We start from the raw sequence: 22,914 nt of genomic DNA on the forward strand, positions 1-22,914 counted from the left end.
GAGGGACTTTTGCTGATAACCTCAGTGAATTCGTTAGTTGTCAATGATAATTGAATCAGTTCAGGGTGTTTGCCTGGAAGGGATTCTACTTTCATTCTAACTTGCCAGGTTTTTAAAAATGAAACTTTAAATCGGTCAGCTGAAATGGGTTTATGAATTGCTAGAAATCCCTAGATAGATTTCCATCAATTCAAAACAACACAGACAATCCAGTATTTGCAATGGGCTTTGAGTTATTCATGAAATCCTATTGAACATCTTTTTTGCATTAATTTAGTGATATTTCTCACTGACGTCAAGGTGATGAAAAATAACACTAAACCTTACTTGGCTGACTGTGGAGAACTTGGAACTCTACCAGGCATGCTGCAGGCAATTTCTGGAAGGCAGGCAGGAGGGCAGGCAGGGGGACCTGGCATGCCTCAGAAACTACCTCAGAGATGAGCCTTAGAGAGAAACAAGGCTACAATTATGGGAATAAAACTCAAAAATATTTTACTGCTGCCAGCAATTTTTGAAAAGCTATAAAAACATGAAACACATGCACCAATGGCAAAGGTAAGCAGAAGGAAGTACACTTTAAAAGAGAAAAATCAGCGCTTTATTTATTTACCAAATACTTCTATAGAATTTACTATGTTTCAGGAGATTGGAAAAGATGAAGTCAAATTGTTCCTGTTTGCAGATGACATGATCCTATATATGGAGCAGCTTAAAGTCTCTACAAAAAAACCTCTTAGAGTTGATAAATGATTTCAGCAAAGTTTTGCAGGATTCAAAATCAATATGCCAAAATAAGCAGCATTTTAATACTCCAACAATGAACTAGCAGAAAAAGAAATCAAGAAAGATAACCCATTTACAATAGCCACCAAAAAAATAAAATACCTAGGAATAAAGTTAACCAAGGATGTGAAAGATCTCTATGATGAGAACTACAAATCACTGTTGAGGGAAATTAAAGAGGACACAAGAAAATGGAAAGAGATTCCATGGTCTTGGATTGGAAGAATTAACATTGTGAAAATGTCCATATCACCCAAAGTGATCTATCGATTCAATGCAATCCCCATCAAAATACCAATGACGTTCTTCACAGAAATGGAAAAAACAATCCTAACATTCATATGGAACACAACAAAAGACCCCGAATAGCCAAAGCAACCCTGAGCAAAAACAATAATAAGGCCAGAGGCATAACACTACCTGACTTCAAATTATACTACAAAGCTATAGTAACCAAAACAGCATGGTACTGGCATAAAAACAGACACTTTTCTAATGACTTTATTAACATTAATTCATGATATTCTTGGCACTTCTTATGAGGTGAGTACTATGATTATCCTCATTTTACAGATAAGTCATGTGTGTCACAGAGAGATTAAGTAGCTTGCTCATGGTAACATAGCTGGCACCGAGCTGGGATTTAAACCTAGGTGAGCCTGGTTCCAGAGTATCATGCTTTTAGACACCATGCTTGTTCCCTCTCATAAAGGAAAGCAAAGGAAACAGCATTTCCTATCAAGAGTCTAAACCTATTATCTCTAATAAATAATGCTCAGAATGATTTTTCCACATGGTAGCTTCTTCTTGATTCTAATTTTATGAAGTTGTACCTTATAAAACATTTTTGATATTGTGGAGATGGCCATGTACCACGTCAGGCCAGCACTGTTAGAGGAAGCAGAAACACTTCACTGGTAATTTTACATAGTGGGATGGGATTGGTTTCTCTCTCTGTACATTTGAAGTGTTGCCTCCAGCACATGTTGGAAGATTATAGATAGGAATAGTTTCCATTGCATAAATTGTGAACACAGACATGTATGAACAATTAATAGACTACAAAGTTCTGACAGATTGTCTTCAGAAAATCAGTAGCTTCAAGAAATGGTGAGAGGTGGAAAGTGGGGGGAAAGTGTATAAATAGCTTTCACATAGGATTTTCCCCTTGAAGCATACATTTTGGAGAAGAAAATTGTTACATTTGCATCAGTTATATTGATTATTCTGAATCTGAGATTTGTGTTTCTGACATAAAGGCTCTTGGTTACTGGATTTTTGTTTTGCATGCATATCTATCTGTCAGATTGACATGTTGCCTGGAAATGATGTTCTGTTCCCTGTGTTACCATGAAGTCTCCCTCCTCATCAGTTCTTTTCAGCCAACAGTAATTCCCCCTGTGAGTCATAGGGCTCACTAAGTGGGGAGGGGCTAGCACTTTACATAGTAGATGTCTCACCTATCTGGTAGCCAAAAGAATAGGCCATTTTTAATTAAAATGTGCTATCTCCTATCCAGACTCCTGTCCTCAGGCTATGGTATCTAATTGTCTTCTTCACATTTCCACTTAGACTTCTAATGGACATTTCAAATTTAAATGTCTAAAATCATCTTCCTGCCTACAGCTCTCCCCATCTTCATTGAGGGAACTCCATCCTTGAAACTGCTAACACCTAAACCTCCTTGCTTCTCTATTTCCCCATGGTTAGCCATATGAGGGTTACAAATTCGTACTAACTATATGTTTTGCTTTAATGCTTGATTATCTAAAACTTCACATTCTTTAAACTTGTTAAAAAATATACCTGTTTACAACATAGTCCTAAAAAATAGCATCTACCATTGCAACTCAATCTGTCATGAACGTATAGTTATCTAAAACACAAAAATAAATTCCCATAGAAACATGTGGCAGGTAGGGCTGGATTTGCTGTCACTTCATGAGTTGCGTAAATTGTCTTTCTATTCTGAAAGTCAAAAAGGATCACTTGCACCTTGATTAAAATTTTAAAAAGCTATTGCTGCTATTCAGAAAAGGAGAAGATGGGTAGCAATTCTGGTTCACTCAGTGATTCTTATTAAAGAACGGACTTGCTGCAGAAGGATTTCAACCTTGCCTAAGTAGATGTGTACTGGAAATGGAGAAGCCAGTGTGAAATCTCCTTCTATTTTGATTTAAGATGCTGAGCAATAAACAGTCCTTGAAGCTACCAGTATCCAAGGACACAGACCTAGTGTTTTCCACCTTGTTTGAATGTTCAGTTTAGGCAACACATGGCAGCTGGACTCAATCCTGTTGTTGGGAACATCCCTAAATGAAAGTGCCCGGTCATTACTCATGATCTGATTGGTGTGCTTAGAGAAATGGGCCAACCACCTTTCTGTGTGAAATCGCCTTTAATGGGGGAGAGGGAGGAAACTTTGGAACCAAGAGGCAGAAAACAATGATAAACATAGAAACAGCATGTCCACATGTTAAAATCACAAAATGTAAATAGGACAATTTTATCCCTCCACACTCAGCTGTTAGGATTAGGTGGGGCTTAAAAAGCTGCAGTGTCATCTCATTGTCAGTTTGTCACAGAATGGAACAAATTGCTCATTAACCCCTCTAAACTCATGTGACTTTATTTGAAATTGTAGTTGATTTGAAGTTACCACACTATTCCTGAGTTGTCTAGAATCCCTGTATTTCTTAACTAAGACAGCAAATAATTCAAAGCATGTCGTTTCTGCTTAGCCACTCCCTTGCCTTTTGAATTAATAGTATTTTAATATAGCAAATGTTTGTGAGTTACAAGGGGCAGTCTAGTGAGTTTGAAAGCGTGGACTCTGGAGGCAGGCTCGCTCCATCACACACTGACTGTATGACTCTGAACAAGTTACTAAACCTGCAATTTCTTCACCTATAAAATGTGAATAATCACTGTACCTACTTCATTATTTTGTGAGAATGGTATGAACTTATATAAAAGGGTCTGAACAGTAATAGAAAACATTATATAAGCAGTTACAGTTATTATAAGTTACTGCCATCATGATGCTCTTGTTTTGTTTTTTTTTTTTGTAAATATACATGATTTATTGCCCATTCCCATACTGATGAATATTTAGGTTGTTTTAAATTTTTCACTAGTACACATCCATAACGAGTATTCTTGCTCATAAATCCCTGGTTATTTTATTAAAATGAGTTCTAGAACTGGGATTACCTGAGGTCAAAGGGTGCGTGCGAACTCTTTCTAGGTATAACCTATTGTCAGGAAGGTGAAACCCTCTCTCTCACTGACGATGCTCTTGTTTTGGATGTAGGCTAGACATTGCGGTTTTTACCTGCGAATTAGGTCTTGCCTTTCTGAATAACTTTAACACGAAGTGGTTTTGCTTCTTTGGCATGTTATGTTACAGAGGAGGCAGAGGGCTTCTTGCTACTACTTTAAATCACTGTTCAGTTTCTGGAGGAGCCCAGGGTGGGCTGCTGAACTGGGAAAATTGGCGGCAATAATGTCGCCAGGTGTGGAGCTCAGGGGGTGTGCCTGTGAGGAGGTGCTGGCTTCCCTCTCCCTGTCCTCTGACATTGCTCTGTGAGTGACAGAGACAGAAAGAGATTGAAAAGGTGTCCTAATCCATTACACAGCTTGTTTTTTTAACTGTGGGAGATCAAAAAGTCTATTAGAAAAAACTCATGAGCTCTAGGAACAGACTAATGGATTCATATATATGTGTGTATTTATGTGTATATATATACACAATAAAAATTATATATATATATGTATACACACACACACACACACACACACACACACACACACACACACACACACACATATAATTTCTGCCCATGTATTTGTTATCTGTTGCTATGGAACAAACTAGTCCAAAACTTAGCAGCTTAGAAGAACAAACTTTTATGAACTCCCAGTTTGTGAGGGTCAAGAATTTGGAAGCGGCTTAGCTGGGTTGTTCTGAATCAGGCTGTCTCTAAGGTTACAGGTGTGGGCTAGGGCTGCCAGCTTGACCAGGCTGAAGAATCCCCTTCCAAGTTCATGGGCATGGCTGATGGCAGGAGGCCTCAGTTCCTCACTATGTGGGCCTCTCCACAGGACTGCTCACAACATGGCATCTGGTTTTGCCCAGAGTGAGTGATTCGAGAGAGCAAGCAAGACAGCCCAAGATAGAAGCCATATTATCTATTATAAGCTGGTCTCAGAAGTGGCATAGTATCAGTTTTGCTTAATTCTGTTGATCACATACCATCCCTGGTACAATATGAGAGTAGACTAGAAGAGGTGTAAGTATTAAAGGTAAGGATCGTTGGGGACCATCTTGGAGACTAGCTACCACAGCTGTATTTTAACTTTTTAAGCAGAAATTTGTATCTCCTTTTTATGAATGAGTCTGTAGCTACAGAATAGTTTAAATTAAAATAAAATTACAAAAGGTATATCTAATACCACATATTCTTCATTTAACATTGTAATTTTCTGTGTATATGCATGACATAACTGTATGTACATGCACATACACAAACACACGTATTAGAAATGCAGAATATAAGTCCTGCCCGACATACTGAATCAGAATCTACATTTTAACCAGATGCTCAGAGAAAACTCATATACACATATTAAGTTTGAGAAGCACCAGTATAGAATATATTTTAAACTTTTTCAATCATAAAACCTAACACATCATGAAAATTAATAATAAAATGAAGCTAACAAAGTTGCCTATTAAATTAATGTTTGATGCTAAAGCTCTCTATCCAGCCTCGACACCCGCGCCATGCCTTCTTACACAGCCTCTGCACAGAAATACAGTGTGGCCTTCCAGCATGTGGAAGTCAATCCAGAGGTTTTTTTTCCCCCTCACAGGAAAATAGGTGGAGTACAGCAATGACATTTCAAAAACCCGTGCTTAAAGATAAGGTTTGTTTTTATTGATGGCAGATGGTAAGAGGTTTTCAAAGGATACAGTTGGCTCTCGGAAAAAGAAATAGTTTTGGAAATCATCAGCTGGTATTTGCAAAGTGTCATCAGGGACTTTCTTTTCCCCTCGCCTAAAACAAATACAATTCCACAGAAAGAGAAAGCCTGTGTATAGAATTCAGCCATGTGTTTGAAATGATTCCATTTTTATAGGACAGATTGAACTGCCATGACAGTCGTACAGACAAAAAACTCAAACCAATTTGTTTTTGCGGTATTAAGGAACTTGTATTGGTGTTATTGGACTGAAATACCCACCCTTTATTTCATTACAGAGTCAGTACCTAAAGGGGAAACCTTGAAGTGAACTTTACGCAGCCTGTAGCTTATTAAACAAACCATTACAAAATATTTTTCTCTAATTACAAAAGTCATACAAACTAACTCTAGAACATTGGAAAAATACCAAAAACTATAAGGAAAATGAAAGTTTTTGAAATCCCATTGAAAGATTGAAAGATAACTACTAAAAAAAGAGGTACTTCTATTAATATTTCGATCTGGCCCACCTAGTCCCAATCAGTGTTTTGTTTTGTTTTGTTTTGTTTTGTTTTGTTTTTGATGCTGGCATGTGCAGGGATTCAAACTCTTGACCTTGGTTTTATCAGCAGCACTATGCTCTACCAACTGAGCTAACTGACCCCCATCAGTGTTTTCCTATCTGATACAGCCTATGGATGACATACACACACACATCATACAAGAGGGAAATGTCTATGACTCCTGCTTTGAGGAAAAATAAATTAAAATGGTTGGACATTTTTACTTAGCAAACAAAAATTCTGAAACTGTGGTGAGTTTCTTGGTGGCCATTTCCTGCTATCTGCACACAATCGGACTGACTTTGCACACAGTGTTTACAACCATCACCACTCTTGAAGTTCTTCAGAGTATTTTCATCACCTCAAAAAGAACCCCTACCCTAGTGAGCCATTAGTCATTCCCCATGCCCTCCTTCTCCAGCTCTGAGCAACCACTAACCTATTTTCTGTCTCTATAGACTTGCCTATTCTGGACATTTTATATAAGTAGAGTCATATAATATATGGTCTTTTGGGTCTGGTTCCTTTCACTTAGCGTAATGTTTTCAAGGTTCATCTGTGTTGTACCATGAATCACTACTTCATTCCTTTTTTATGGCTGAATAATATGGATATACCACATTGTACATCCACTCATGAGTTCATGGACATATGGATTGTTCCTGTTTTTTGACTGTTATAAATAATGATGCTATAGACATTCATGTGTAAGTTTTGGTGTAGATAGAGGTTTTTAATTCTTATGTGCATAAACCTTGAAGTGGAATTGCTGTGTCATATTGAACTCCATGTTTAAGTGGATTCCATGTTAAACTCCCTGTTTAACTTTTAAAGAAACTGCTAAATTGCTTTCCAAAGTGACTGCTGGCCATTCTACTGGGTGTGAAGTGGTATCTTATTGTAGTTTTGATTTGCATTTTCCTCGTGACTAATAATGTTGGGTATTGTTTCATGTGCTTATTGGCAATTTGCAGATTATCTTTGGAGAAATGTCTATTCAGATGTTTTGCCCAATTTCTATTTGTTTTATTGTTGAGTTGTGGTAGTTCTTTATATGTTCTGGGTTCTGTGCTCTCATCAGATATATGATTGGCAAATATTTCCTTCTATTCTGTCGGCTGTCCTTTTGGTTTGTTGGGAATGTTCTTTGCTGCATAAAAGTTTTTAACTTTGATGAAGTCCAATTGAATATGCCTGTTATATGTGATATAGTATATGGATGATGTATACTCACAGAAATGTACATAAAATTAAAGTTATATTGAACAGGTCTTTTACAAAAGCAATTATTTAAATCTCAATTTCTGAGAGCTCAAGATTTATTTCAGAGAAAAAAATAGAAAGCCATTTAAGGCAAGGCAGACTTGACTCTTTTGTAATTCAAAAGGCAATTTTGTCAGTTTGAACTTTTCCTTATTCCAAAAAATAGTTTTCTAGTTCTACATTATCTCTCTTAATATTCTCTGTTTTGAACATATTAAGGGAAATTCCTTAGTGTCCAATGCCAGAAAACACTGTTGAGCTTAAGGTAGAGAATAGAATTTCTTCTTTCTTATAAATCTGTCAGAGAGACTCATTCACACAGTTTGGAATGGCTAGGAGAGGAAAATGTTTCACATTGTAAGAGCAGTTTCCATGTCTTGCTTTTAAAAAACAAAACAAATTTAAAGGAAGTGCAACTTATTTATTTTTTTCCTGTGTTGCTTGTACTTTCGGCATCATATCTAACCATTGCCTAATCCAAGGTCATGAAAATTTAATGTGTTTTCTTCTAGGAGTTTTATAGTTATAGACCTTACATTTAGGTCTTTGATCCATTTTGAGTTATATTTTCTGTATGGTAAAGTAGAGATCCAACTTCATTCTTTTGCGTGTGGATATTCAGTTGTCTGAACACCAGTTTTTGAAAAGACTGTTCTTTCTTTATTTAATTATCTTGGCACCTTTATTGAAAAATGAATTGAGCATAAATGTGAGGAGACTTTTCTCTATTGCATCTTTTCTCTATATTGCTCCCAGTGATTATTCTGTACTGTAGATTTGATCATTTTTTTGCTGATGCAATTTCTTCAGTGTTTTCCATGGATTACAACAAAAAGACTAAATCTGGCAGTAGCTGGGAAGGGAAGAGGCTCTGGAATTGACCATAGTTCATTTTGAATCTGGCTCTGCCTCTTGTTAAAAGTGTGACCTGTGACAAATTTATCAGTCACGACTAACATCTTGCCATCAGGGACCTGCCATCAGGACCACCAAAACCCCAACAATGTCACAGGGCTGACATATTACTCACATTCACAATGAATCTCAGTTTCCTCATCTGCAAAATGGAATATAACTATTTCATAGGGTTCTGTTAAATATTAAATTGTATAGTATACTCCAGTGATTTTCTTTAAAAATGGTTTTCACTTGAATATAAAATACATTCAGAAGTTGCAAAGCAAGTGTGATGAATTATAACACAGTGAACACATTTGTCACACCCATCAGATCAAGCACTCCAGAATCTCCCTCACAAACCCCTTCTTATCCTGTTCCTATTACTCTTTCCTAAGTAGCCAGTTCCTTCTAAGATTTAGTACCGCCATTACCTTCCTCCTGGGAGTCCTCTGCCAGCCTTCCATTTAGGGCTCAGTACCTTTCTACATGCTTCCAAAGCCCCTTTGGCATAATCTTTATCACACTGTATTATAGCCATCTGGAGACTTGTCTCTCTTCCTGCTTATCGTTGGTTGCATTCACCACATACAACAGAGTTAAACTGCTAAATATTATTATAATACTTTATAAACCTTAAAGCAATGATAGTTTGGCACAGTAACACAGAAGTGGAAGATGACTGTGTAAGCTCATGATTTGGGTACATCTAATATTGAGCACTAATCCAAACAACTCTTTGTGGGTTTTAAGTAGTCATCTCTGAATCTTTGAAAAATGTGTCTATGCTTATACCTCTGGATGCAAAAACAGTGTGTTGAAAACCCAGATTGCAACAAATAGTTGCAGTGTGAGAAGATAGAGGGAGTTTCCTACACAAGATGTTTCAGTTTATCATCAGCAGCATGCATCATCATAACCAGTGTGCCTTCTGCCAACCTGGGTGGGGCAGAAGAAGTAACAAGCGAGATCTTCCAAACTGTGTGTCTGTCAAGATGCACTGCAGCCAGCAGTGAGGCATCTCAGAGTTGTAAAGACAGCATTTCAGTGTGTAACCAGGGACTCATTGTTAACTATGTGGGACACATGATGCAGCTGTGAGGGTTTTATGCCAGGCAGGTTGAGCAAGTGCAGAAGCATGTGGACGCAGCCAGGCCATTTAGACCCAGAGAGAAGCCTATGCTGCCAGTAGGAAGAAAAGAGGTGATAAAGCCATTTTCCTTCATCACAGAGAGAAATAACTTTGTGATTCACTCTCTAGACCACTAGATGGATTGCACTGGACTGCATCCCTGGGACAGCATTTTCTGATGTAATAGCTACATAAAATGAGTGTGGGTGTGGGTGTATATGAATGGAATGGGAGTCAACTGGAGAAAAATTAAAGGGGATTTTTAACAAATGGAGTGTGGATGTCCATGCACAAGCACGTACATATACACACACACATGCACGCACATATACACGCCGCAATGGAAGGAGAATACAAACATTTTCACCAGTGCCAAAATGTTCCTCTAGTTTGGTGGGCTTGGGAAGTGATGTGTCCAGTTTAGATATTTGGCACGCTACATGCGGAAAGTTTTCATGTCTTGTCATCCTTATTTTCAAGAGTCTTTGCTGTCAGTGCTGAAAAGGTTAGTGACCTTGGGACTGGGTGGGGAGAAAGGAGAGGTGCGTGTTGGTTTGGCAGCACACAGATAGTAGAAAACAGTCACCAGGAAACTTGCCATGTCTTGGAAGTTCTGTTTAAAGCAAAGACTACCAGCACATTGTCATTTTTATTTTGTTTTTACCTCATGGCAGGAGTCTTACATACATTTCCTTCATGTTTCTATGCCAATGGTGTGGTGCTGCAGCATATTAAGATCGGATCTTACCTTTGTTTAGAGAGGGCATTTGCAAATAGATTAGGGCTTAAGTTGTTGATTGTTTCAGTTATTTTTCGTTAAGAGGTGATAGATTGCCTAAAAGTTGCTGGCAAATGTAAATTTTGGTCTGTGAAAAGACCAGTTGTATGAAGTTGTCAAATGGTTTGTGTTATATTTTGACAGTAGAGTTTTAGTTAGGTAGAAAGGCTAGGTACACAAAGTCTCAAATGCGCGTGAAATTTTGGGAGAATTCTTTTAGACTACAGCTTTAGTGGGGTGTGGTCATAGAAAATCAGAGAATTTCTTTTTATTTCCTCTTAAGCTATTAATGGACTGCCAGGGTAATGAGATTTGCATTTATAAGCACAGCACCAGTGGTAGTATTTCTGGGTACCATCTCTGTTGCTAGGAACAGCTTTCAGTTGCACAATTTGAACCAAAGTATTGAATATGGTACATGAATCACCGTCTCTAATAAAAGAGGGAATCACTAGGATTGCAGAAATTCAGCAATTCAGCTATGAAACAGAAATTAAGGATCTCCCTCTCTCTATCTATCTCTCTCTGTCTCTGCCCCCTTCTCAATTCCTGTTCTCCCTTTCCTACATTGCTCCAGCAAATAAATAAGAAAATAGGAATTTAGGCTAGAGGGCATAACCCTTACAAGTAATAGCAGAAGGAAGGTAACCATAGAAGGGTTTTTGTAGATCTTATTAAAAAAATACCAAGGTACAAAATAAGTTCTTTTGAAAAGGAAGGAGGCTATATTTTGCATGCACTTATAATAAAAACATAGACAATCTATAAAGTCTTCTATAAAATAGACCATAGTACATTAAAATTATAAGTGTGTCTCCCTCCTATTTTTTCCAAATAATCTGCAGAAATTTCTCATTTTAATAACATGTTATTTTACCAGCAGCATAATCTGTTTTATATCTATGTCTAGTGAAGAATAAACTCTGGTCAGCCTAGCATAATATTATGATTAAAAGAGACAAAAGGCCTACCTGCTAAATATATCTTTCCCTGTGAACACAATTCTTATTGGTGTTAAGCTGTGAAATCCTCAAAGCCTCTTTTGAAGGCAAATATGCTTCCTGGCATATCATCACTTGAGTAAGGTTCAGAGTTATAGACTGATAGAGCTGGAAGAGAATTTGTAAGCACTTTTGCACTACACTCCTCTTAAAGATGAGAACATTGTGGTCCACAAGGAAACAGTGGCTCCTCCAGAGTCACATGGCTTGCTGGTGCTGAGCTGCAAGTGGACATGACTTTCCTGAAAGAACTCAGGCACCATGGAGACCTTCAGTTCTTTCCTCATCGTCTTTTCAATCTCATCCCTTTTCTCTGTGTTTATATCTTGTAATTGTATCAATTCACAGAGAAGAGGTGGGCCCATAAGCACTAAGATGTAAACCTGGATAAGCTTTTTAAACTTTTATATTTTTATTAAGTTAATCATATTTAAAATAAGATAACAGAAAAGCATTTATCCTCTGTATTAGAAGAGAGGATGGATGAAAGGCAAGTACCTTTTCAATCCTGACAGTAATTCCAACAGTCACAACTGCAAAATTGCCAGAGCATGGGGTATTGTCTGGTGTGTGCTGCATGGCCAGCCCACAGGAAGCAATCTGAGGTCAGGAAAGGAAAGCAGGGCAGGAAGGGAAAGCTTACCTAGGAAGGCACTTCAGTAATTGGTCCTTGTCCACACATGTTGGTCTGAGTTGCCAGTGCAGCCCATGTGGGTCACATGCACTGGGAGTCTTGGTGAAGCAGCGCGTACCTGAGCTCAAAGTACAGGCACGCCTGTCCCACCACAGGGCACCAGCTCAGGGAGAGGAGTGTAGGGCCCCACTTCCTGTGGAAACTTCGGCCTCCTGTATCTGCTTGCCATCACAGCAGCCTCTGCACCTTCTCTCGCTCCTTGTGGCACAGGCCTCCCTCAGTCTCTTCAGGGTACCTTCACCTTGCGTCACCTTCTGAGAAGACAGGATGCACTGTGGCCATCAAGCAGCTCTTGCTTTCTGGTCTGCAAGAAACTGTTAAGAGTCAGCCCATCTTCTTGAAATGGACAAAGGAAGTATTTCTGGGAGAACAAATGTCAATTAGTATTTAATAAGTGCTGCTGCTGCATTCTCTTATTTTGCGGCTTTTATTTCTTTAATCCTTTTAACCAGTTGTTATGCTGAAATTTCTTAAGAACACTTGATTAATTTTGTATACTCACTTGTCATACCCTTTGGGGGAGAATCAGGCCAGCAGCAGCTGGAATAGAGGTTCATTCAGTTGTCAAATGAGAATCAAGACTTTCGTCGGTCTGATGGCATGTTTTTCTCTATTTCATGATTTATTTTCACAGAGAGAAGCTAGCAAGTTTTTTAAAGACAGTGATTAAGTATTTTATATGGCCAGGAAAATACATTATTAAACTGTTTAGAGCATTTTAGGGATGTAAACTATTAAATAAGATATAAAACCCAGCATTACCACCAGGCGAATAAGGAACATTTTTCTTCCAACAGACAATTGTCTCCTGTAACTCCCTTAGGATACTGCGAATGATCAATTTCCCTACCGCAAGCTTAGAACATGAGCAAAGACAGCACAAAGCAAGGGCAGTCCACCTATGCTTTGGCAGCTCTGGATGCATCAGCAACTTTTCTGGACTTTCTTGAAAAGTATTTGCCATTCCTGGCTAGTGGTTTTACTGAGTTCCATCGGAAAATAAAACCTGGGTGGGCTGGAAGCCTCAAGAGCATGTTGAGAAGCCAGAGAAGCCAAAGTCTCCAAGGTGAAATTGATCGCAGACCTAGAAAATGCCTTAGAAACAGAGTCTGGCCCTACCCCTCCTGTCCTCAAGAAAGGCCCCATTTAGCTCCCAGTCCTGTGTTCTTTCTACAGCACTCTCCTACCTAAAGCATTAGTCTGGGTGTCCCTGGCTATCTTTGGATCTTATTTATTTTGACTAAGTTATTTAAGTAAGTTTTGATAAGTTATTTAAGTTTTTATCCCCACATTTTATGGTGTAATAGATCATTTGGGGATTCTCTGGGAACAAGACCCAAAATTACACCAATATTTCTATGGGAAATTTGTCTTTGAATAATATTGTTTTAAATAAAGCTGACATCTCCAGGAACATGACCACAGCATTATTGAAGTAAAGGTTGTATGAGTGCTGAGGGGCCCTGAGGCAGAGGCGTGGTCACCGTGTGCGAAGGGTTAGTAGAAATGAGGCAGGAGGTTCTTTCCTGAGATTTCACTTCCGACTTCCAAGATCCCTCTCTTCTTGATGTTCTCTCTTTGTGTCTCATAGACCCATAAGGGCCTCTCATCTTTTCTTACCCTCACTGAACTCTCTTGATTGTAGCCATTCTACAGTGTAACTGTCACCTCTCTCCTCGTTTCCCTTTATAATCTTTCCCAGGGAGTGTATGTACCTACCAAATCTAGATGAAGACTCCTGAATCCACAAAATGAAGTAGAAAGACCACTGGGTTGAGTTTCACTCTCTGGATGAGCTTGTACAAGCCACCGTGCTTCCCTAACGCTTGGTTTCTTCATCTATAAAAAGAACAGGAGTCAGATGATCATAGTGAGTTCTTCAGGAAGAAAGTGACTCCTCAACAATAGAACTTTGTTTTATAATGTCACTGATCTCTCCTGAATTTATAGAATCGCTTCCTCTATCATCCAAGCTCTGGTCTGCATTTCCATCTACTAAGGATCATTTACTTTTCCTATGTGTCCTTCCAGCCCTGAAATGCAAAATGTCCTCTTTGCAATCATCATCTCCCCTCATAAGACAAGGTCCCCTACTTCATTCTCTGTTTTCCAAAAGTGCTGCTCCCAGGCACCCAATCCTGTGTCTTCATGGTCTTTTTGACCAATCCTTTTCCTTCATCACCCACATCCTATCAGTTACCTGGTGTGCCATATTTTCATTTTGAAATGCCTTTTGTGTGTATTTATTCCTGTCTACTCTGTGTGTATGTATTAAAATAGGCATAACACAAAATTTACCATTTTAATAATTTTTAAGTGTGCAATTCAATGGCATTAACTACATTCACATTTTGTGCAACCATCACTATTATCCATCTCCAGAACTTTTCCATCATCCTAAATTGAAAGTCTACCCATCAAACAATATCTTCCTGTTTACTCTTAATTGGCATGTTAAAGTATCAGAATGTCAGAGCTAAATGGGCTCTTCAAGACCATCTACCACAACCCTTTATTTGACAGATTGCATGAGACAACCACAACGCAGATGGCTTAAAACCATGGATGCATCCAGCCTTCATTCTACTTCTTCCAGAATACATCAGTGCTCTCCTAGCTTGTTTTTTTTAACTTCTGGATATTCCAGCTTTCAGGCTATCGCTATATATTGTTTTGAACTTTGTCTTCCTATAATTGTTTTTTTCTTGTCACTTCGTGCTCAGTAACTGGCACTAGAAGCTTCATAGTCGCAACTCACCAAAATACCCACTGTTTTTGATATTATTTACCACCATTTTTGTCACAGATTTCCTACTATGTCAGGTTAGTGCTCCTTCCACCCCACACTTTGTGTGTGTGTGTGTGTGTGTGTGCGTGTGCGTGTGTGTGTGTGTGTGCATGTGTGTGTGTGTGATTACAACATGTTTATTTTACTTCACAGACAGGTTCACAAATTTGCCCAGAACTGTGGAGCTAGGGCTCAGACTCTCTCCCAGGACCATGGAACTGGGGCTCAGACTCTGTCCCAGAGCCTGTTTGGTTTGTGCTGCATCTGATGCAGTAGGATAGTAAGATCAGCAGTGAGGAGCCACCCCAGCCAGCTTAGCTGAGCTCTAGCTCCAGATGTGCGGTCCCAGCTCTTAAAAGTACTCCCTCTCTGTCTCCTGCCTTAACAACAATAACTACCAGCATTATTGAGCTGTGCGGGCCATGGTTTGGGCTAGCCATTTTCGTAAAGTATTTCATTGATACTCAAATTTATCTTCATTTTATTAGTCTCCCAACCTAGTATTAGACTAGTGATTTTTCATTTTGGCTGCACATTAAAATTACCAGGGTACTATTAAAAATTACAAATGTTTGGTCCTCACCCCTTGAGCTTTTTGATTCTCTTCTTAGGGTGAGACTCAGAAGTAAGGGAACTTGTTCAAGGCCACAGAGCCAGCAAATGACAGAACCCACATTCAGGTTCAGGTCCCTGTGGCCTCAGAACCCAAACTCTGAACCCAGGGTTCTCAGCATGGGAATGGATTGGAATCACCTGTGAATCTGTTTAAAAAAAAAAAAAAAAAAAAAAATATATATATATATATATAGAGAGAGAGAGAGACAGAAAGAGAGAGAGAGAGAGTATTATGGGGTAGGCTAAGAGCTACTTATAATATTAAAAGCACAAACAAAATTAAATTTTTAGGTGACACGATGGGCAATTAAAAACACAGCCTTAGGAACAATGGAATATTACATCTTGTTAGACCTGATTCAATAAACACATGATTTCTTATCAACTAATGAAAAGCGTGAAGGGGTGCATGTTGGAAAGCATTGAGAAAAGACAGAATAACAGTAACAATATTGTAGTGTTGAACATTAAAGAATGAAAATGGGACACACAAAACTCTAACCTACATTTGTAAGCCATTATTTGAAATAAACTGTGCAAGCCTAATTTGGCACAGTGCAATTCTGATAATAGGAACTCCACATATGGAAGTAGATATTCTTAGTGAAAGGAAATAGAAGCATGACTGGAAAGGTTTTAGCGTAAAGATCTGTGGATGCTCTGAATGCAGGAACTGACAGGGAAGTCCAGTGTGCGGCTATTTATTTGAACTTCTACAGAGGCAAGTTTGTTGTTGGTGCATGTCATTGGTACCACCGATTATTAATATCATTAAGCTGATGTCTTGGGAGCATAGCTATTATCCTGTTTTGGCGTCAGATTCAATTCTGGTTATTGACAAATGGTGTGATGAGAGCAGAGATTGACTTTGCTTCAAGAAAGAGGCCCTAAGAGTATTATGTCTCTAAGGATCCTGTAAAAAGTGCAGTTATATAATTTGTTGAGATGAGTTAAGTGGTAATCATCCCAATGTTTGACATTTACAAATTCTTCCCATAGTACTAGACATTTAACTTAAGCACACATTTGACACTGAAGAAGTACTGTTCTATGTAATGTACTCAAAACTTGCCAGTGGGTGTGGTGGGTTTTTCTTTAAAGTAAACAGCCTTAGATTTACTAAAGTCATTATAGAATACAGGGAAATGAATTCACTAGAGAAGTGAAACCCAAGCATCTGAAATGATACTTGGATCTTCAAAATAGGAAACAGAATGGAAGGGTTTGTTGTGGAGACAGATGCTTCCTTTAGCAGTGACAAATAGGACATCAGCCAATATATGAAGACTTGTTGAGGATGACCAGGAAGGCTAAACATGCCACGGTCACAACTTCAATAACTGTGAGGGAGACAGTGTCAATACAAAATCACACTAATACTCTGTCTAGGTAGCTGCATTGGTCTCTTCAGTTAGAGAAAAGCCGTGAGCAGACGGGAAGCAATGCTGTTCTTGTCTCTCCTTTCTCACAGATGCTAAGACGGTTGGGGGCACATCCTGTCTCTGGTTAAATGAGATATTTCTAGATTGCTAATTATAAACATCTGACTTAGAGCTAGGCTGCATGAATCACTCCATGTATGGAATCTGCTCTAGTTAAGTGAGGAAAATAAAACAGTTGAGTAGGGAAATAGGTCACAATTGAATTGTTATAGCTGAGTGCTCTCTGTGTAGTGTGCATTCAGATCAAGTTGTCAAGGATAAACTTAAACATAAACACAGCCTTTATTAAGATTATAGGATAGGGCTTTCTTTTTTATATATGGAAAGCGTGTGTGTGTGTGTATGTGTATATCATATATATATATCATATATATATATATACACATTATTTGTTTGTATATATCATGTGAGAAATGCCCTCACCTGTCCAGTGCCAAAGGATGGACACAGAGACACAAAGTATGGTGAAGCGAGACTTTAATGGTGGCCTTGCAAGATTGGGTGTCTGATGAATAGGCACACCCCAAAAGGTCACATCGAGCAATTTATTCCCTAGTGCACAAGTCCCTCCCCCAGTTCCTCATTGGCTGAGTACTATGGAGTATACAATCTTCCCGAATGTTGCCTAAGTTTTATTACTTCCTTATAAGGCATTTATTGTCCCCTTCCCTCTGGTGGAAAGGGGTGGGCTCAGGACAAGCCCACAAAAAAAGGCCTGCCAGAAGTCCCAAAGAGTATAAGAACCAGGAAGTAAAAAGAACACGGTGACCAGCCACCATGTTGAGAAGTCACCCTAGGGAAGGTGCACTTTCAGGGGTTATCACATCACAAGTTACTTGTTAAGCTATTCTTGAAAATGAATCACTTAGGCTGTTTCCCTACATATCACATATGTATATCATATGTATACACACACCACCAAAGATGCCTCTGAGAATTGCTCTGTGCCTAACCAGCAGAAGAGCAGCCTTGGGCACTCAGTAGGAAAAGGAGACCTGATGACACTCAGCAAGGGAGGGGAGGACTCACCCTGTGCTAAATTAACACATTTCTAAAAGGTTATTTGCAAAGTGTGATGATTTAATGCCTTTGAAAGGGGTCATCAGGTTTGTCCATTAAAACGCTGATGATGTATTGTTTAGTTAAGACTTCCACTCTCTCTAACTATGGATGTGAGGTGCAATAGGTACCACACCAAGGACTTTGACAGCATGTCCCTCAGTCAATTCTCACTAATAAGTCCCCTGCGAGAGACAGCACTCCTGTCATTTAAAACAAGGAATTCATGGCACAGAATAGATCATTGATTTGCCCAGGATCATGTATCTAGGATACACAGAGCCAGGATTCGAGGTCTCTTTCTCCACAGCCTGTGCCCTACACTGCCTCCTTCTCAGTCATGTAATACTATGTGGAAAGGGGAGAGTAGTAAGAGCATTGACAAGATTGAGTAAATTGAATAAGTTGTACAGTGGTTCCCAAACCTGGCTGCACATCAGAATCACTTGGGAAGCTTATGAAAAGTAAAGATTTCCAAGGAATACCCTTAGAGAGTCTGATTAAGGAGGTCAGAGGTATGCCTTGGGAATCATTTTCATAATTGCTCCCAGAAGATTCTGACGCAGGCAGTCAATGCAGCATTTGGAAACCACTGGAGTAGATAGTAGATGTAGGCAAAGTGCATGTAGGCAAGAGGAGGCTAAATTATCTATAAACACTATCTTCGTGGCATATAGGTATTAGGGCTATAACATGAATATAAAAAAGAGCCCCTGACATTATAGCATGTCGGGAGAGAAAGATGTGTGAACAGGTACCATAATGCACAGGTAATGTGCTTTAATAGAGGTATGCGAGAGAATCACACCAGCATGGCACAGGAGAGAGAAGGACTACCTCTATTTGTGGAAGCCAACAAAGGTTTCACAGAGGGGATATAACATCTATGTGCAACTTTGAACTGTGTCTACAAATCAGAAAGAGAAGGAATGGCATTCAAAGCAGAGGAAGCAGTGAGATCAGTGACTGTAAAGCAGAAAAGCCAAAAGAGTGTTGGGCAGCATCTCAGAAGCTGCCATGTGATTGGCCTTGTTGACTGTGGCAAGGAGTGGAACTTGCAGGTCACCAGCAGCCGTTGGCACATTTAAACAAGGTAGTGCAGGATAAGGCCAGCATTTGGAAAAGATCACTCACTGTGGCTGAAGTGTGGGGATGGCTTAAAGCTGGTGAGGTGAAAGGAGGAACACTGGTCAGGAGGCTAAGCGATGTCTCAGTGAAATAGGACAAGGCCTGGGCTAAGGCAGGTGACTGAGTGCGGAGAGAAGGGCGGGGCAGAGGTTAAAGCAATATATTCGAGGGAACATCAGCAGAAAATGATGACAGATTGGATGGGGGTCGAGGGTGGCAGGGAAAGGGAGAGGAGTCCTGGAAGAGACTGGGATTTCTACAGGGGTCCATGCAATGATAGTAGCTCAGATTTCTGGGGAAAATCTGTTTCTACTGGAAATGCTCAGTCCAATCCTAGATTTTTTTTCCTTTTTGTTGACAGATTTACATTATTAATGTAAATTTCAAAACAAATGATACCATAAATGACTTTATTTTTGAAATAATGATAATATGGAGAGAGAAGTATGGTTCTTTGTAATTTTATTCAGGCTAAATTGGGACTGGTTGAAGCCTTGGGCCTTCAGCAATCATCTTTGGAAAACACGTGTGGATCCTACAAATGTTCTTGAAAAAGATTATTGTGATAGACTAATATTGAAAGACCAGGCTCCATTAGTCCCCGTGGTCAAACTTACATCCCTTAACCGTAAGTCTTTCTGTAGTTGCTTTCCAGTAATAAAGTGGCTGATGGAATTTTTAAGAAAACATTTTATGGCTCTGCAATAGATGAATTTTTCCACTGGGGTTTATATAATGACTTTGGAGAAAGCTAAAACAATGTATAAAATAAAACCCTGTGGAAGAAAAAATAATAATAAAGAATTCCCACCTGAAATGATGGAATGCCTATAGTTGTAGAATTCTGTATTTTGTTTCACTATCTGTTTAATAATTAAAGATCTTTTTAGTAGCCAGAAGTTCCACTTTAAAGCACTTTATTTTAGGGTGCTAGAATTCTATTGGTGGAGAGCGATAAATTTTTCAGATGTGGCAGGAGAAACATTCTAAAGAGAGCCATCTTTGTCCTAAGACTCATTCAAGTGAATCTTGATAGAGAGGGTCTTTCATGTTAGGTGAAGCATCTCTTGAGGTAGGGATCTCTTGGTGGATAGCTGGACCACCTGTCACGTCCTGGGATGGAAAACCTTGGCTGTATGTTTTGAAATGCTGTAGAGTGGGGATTGAGTCTCTGCTGTGTCACATGCTGGCTACATGTTCTTAGACAAGTAACTTAGACCTTCTGAGTTTCTCTTTACTTTCTTCCTCTGTAAATTGGGGGTGGGGTGTAAAATTCACCTCATGAGAATATAGTGAAAACTAAGTATTATATAAAAGAAGTAATATGTGTTCAAATTGCTCTATAAATTGGAAAGATTTACATATTTGCATTACAGTTTTAGAATTTTCTTAAAATGAAACTAAGTTGTGTTTCAGGTTTTACAACCAGGTGTAAGTGTGTCTTGCAAATGTTTTTGGTTTTTTTTTTCTGAATAGATGTTTGTAATTATTTCTTTATCCATGTGACCAACCGGTTTTTAAGGCAGAGTATGCTACACATAGGGAATAATGAACTGGAGGAGGCTGTAGGTTTGTGTTACTTGCATTCGTAAAATAATTATTTGCAATTTTAATGCAACTAGCAACCTCCCCTCTATAGTACACAAAGCAGCTGGTAAAATTGCCATAGGTCTTGCTACTAATACTAATCACAGCTTTGCCATGGTACTCTACCTATGGAAAGATGATTTTGAACCTACGTGAAAAAGGAAGCAATGCAGAGACGCGGCAGGCCGATTCTAAGAGTCCCAGAGAACAAAAGGGGAAAAGGTAGGTGGGGTGATTTTCACAGCATCCTAGCTAACACCTGGCTGGAGAGCCAGCATTTCAATGAGATTATTTTGTTTAAAGTAGATCTTATCTTGGCTAGTTGAAAGGTCAAGACCAAGACCTAACACTCTGCCTCAAGTGGATTGTACCATAGCTGGGAACCTCTTCTATGTGCCTATGAGTGTGTTGAGTGTGTCTGTGTAAGTATGAATATGTGTGTGTACGGGTGTGTCTGAGGAAGACTGAGATTCTGGGCACATCAATCTTGCTCTGGTATCTGCCACTACGGAACTATGAGACTTTGGGGACGTCATCTCACCTGTTTGAATTTCATTTCTGTCGCCTAGAAGAGAAAAGGTAGGGTGAGATGCTCTTTAAGATTCCTTTCTGTAGCAACTTCTGGTGTTGTGGTCAAGTGACTCACAGAGTCAGCAAACCTTGGGCTTTATGGAATTGTGATTCTAAGTGCAGTATTGAAAGGACAGTCTTTTGTCGACCCAGTTTCTGTGTTCTGTGTCCACGAGGCATACATTTTACCCAAAGTCAGTACAGTCATGCTCCGCATACTGATGTTTTGGTCAACAAGGGACCACGTATTCGACGGAGGTCCTGTAAAATTGTAATGGCTGTAACATACAGCATGGATGTGTAGTCGGCTGTCCCATCTAGGGTTGTGTAAGCACATTCTGTGATGTTCCCGTAATGGAGAAATCGCCTAATGATGCATTTCTCAGCAAAGATTCCCTTCATGAAGGGAGCGTGGCTGTGTTAGGTCCTGTCGTCTCCCTCCCAAGGCAGTAGAGGGCACCGGGAGCATATACACCTGATTCCACGAGGTCCTCGACACCTTGAAGTAGAAATGATGACATCACTTGTCAGAAGATTTTGACAGCATCAAGAATGTCTTTATTTGTGGTACACGGAAGCTTCCCAACTTGGTGATGAGGAGCAGAGTCGAAGAGAGAGGAAGCCGACTTTCTTTGCATTCCACCTTCTGCCTGCCGCCTTGTTCTGATCAGCCCCTTGAAACTCCACAAATGAGTTTTTAATCCCTCTGGGTGAGAATCCACCCAAGGAAACAAGTTCCATCCAATTTCACGTAGCTAGGAAATCATGAATTAATAGATACTGAGCACATGCCATGTTACAAAACCTTTGTACAAGATGACAAATATAGTTATCCTGTGTGATTGCTGTGTGGTTTATGTCTTGATCTTATAAACTTTACAAGTTAAGACATGATATGGACATTAAGTCACCATTTTTCCCACTGATATTGGGCTACTAGAGTATGAAATTTGAGTTCTACTTTAGAAAATATCAAACATATATCTTGCAGTCCTCTTCTAAATTTAAATGTGATTTCTGCTTATTGGTTTCTTGCGATCTTCAGCCAGTCACCAAATTTTGTATCTTCCTCTGTCTCCACAGACTCATGGAATTTTTAGGTTCTGGAAGTTTAGGAGATGCTAATGATCTCATATTCGAACAAGTCAAATAAAAATATACAATATTTTGAGCCAGGCATTGTAATTTAGAGAAATAACTAAGCAGCATTGATCTACTCATGTACCAGCCATTTCCTAGGTATATTCTATGTGTAAGGCACTGCACTGCGTGATGCAAAGCAAAGCAAGACCTAGCCTACTCTTAGGGACTTAATGACCTAATAAGGAAGTCGGGCTTGGACAAAAATGACCAAAATACCAAGAAAAAAGATCTGAGGACATAGTAGAAGTACAGTTGAGGTAGGAATTGTGTTTAAGATTTTAGAAAAGCTTCTTTTTCTTTACCCTCTGTGTTGATGGTCCCCAAGACCACCCTCCGGTTTAATGATTGGCAGGGACTCACAGTCCTCAGCATGTAGTCACACTTATGGCTATGCTACAAAGTAAAATCATTAATGGGATAAAGTATATGGGGCAAAGTCCAGAGGAAACCAGGAGCAAGCTTGCAAGAGTCCTCTCTCCCAGTGGAGTCAACACAAGATG

Source organism: Cynocephalus volans, chromosome 16, assembly GCF_027409185.1.
Source record: "Cynocephalus volans isolate mCynVol1 chromosome 16, mCynVol1.pri, whole genome shotgun sequence".
In the NCBI taxonomy this organism is placed as follows: domain Eukaryota; kingdom Metazoa; phylum Chordata; class Mammalia; order Dermoptera; family Cynocephalidae; genus Cynocephalus; species Cynocephalus volans.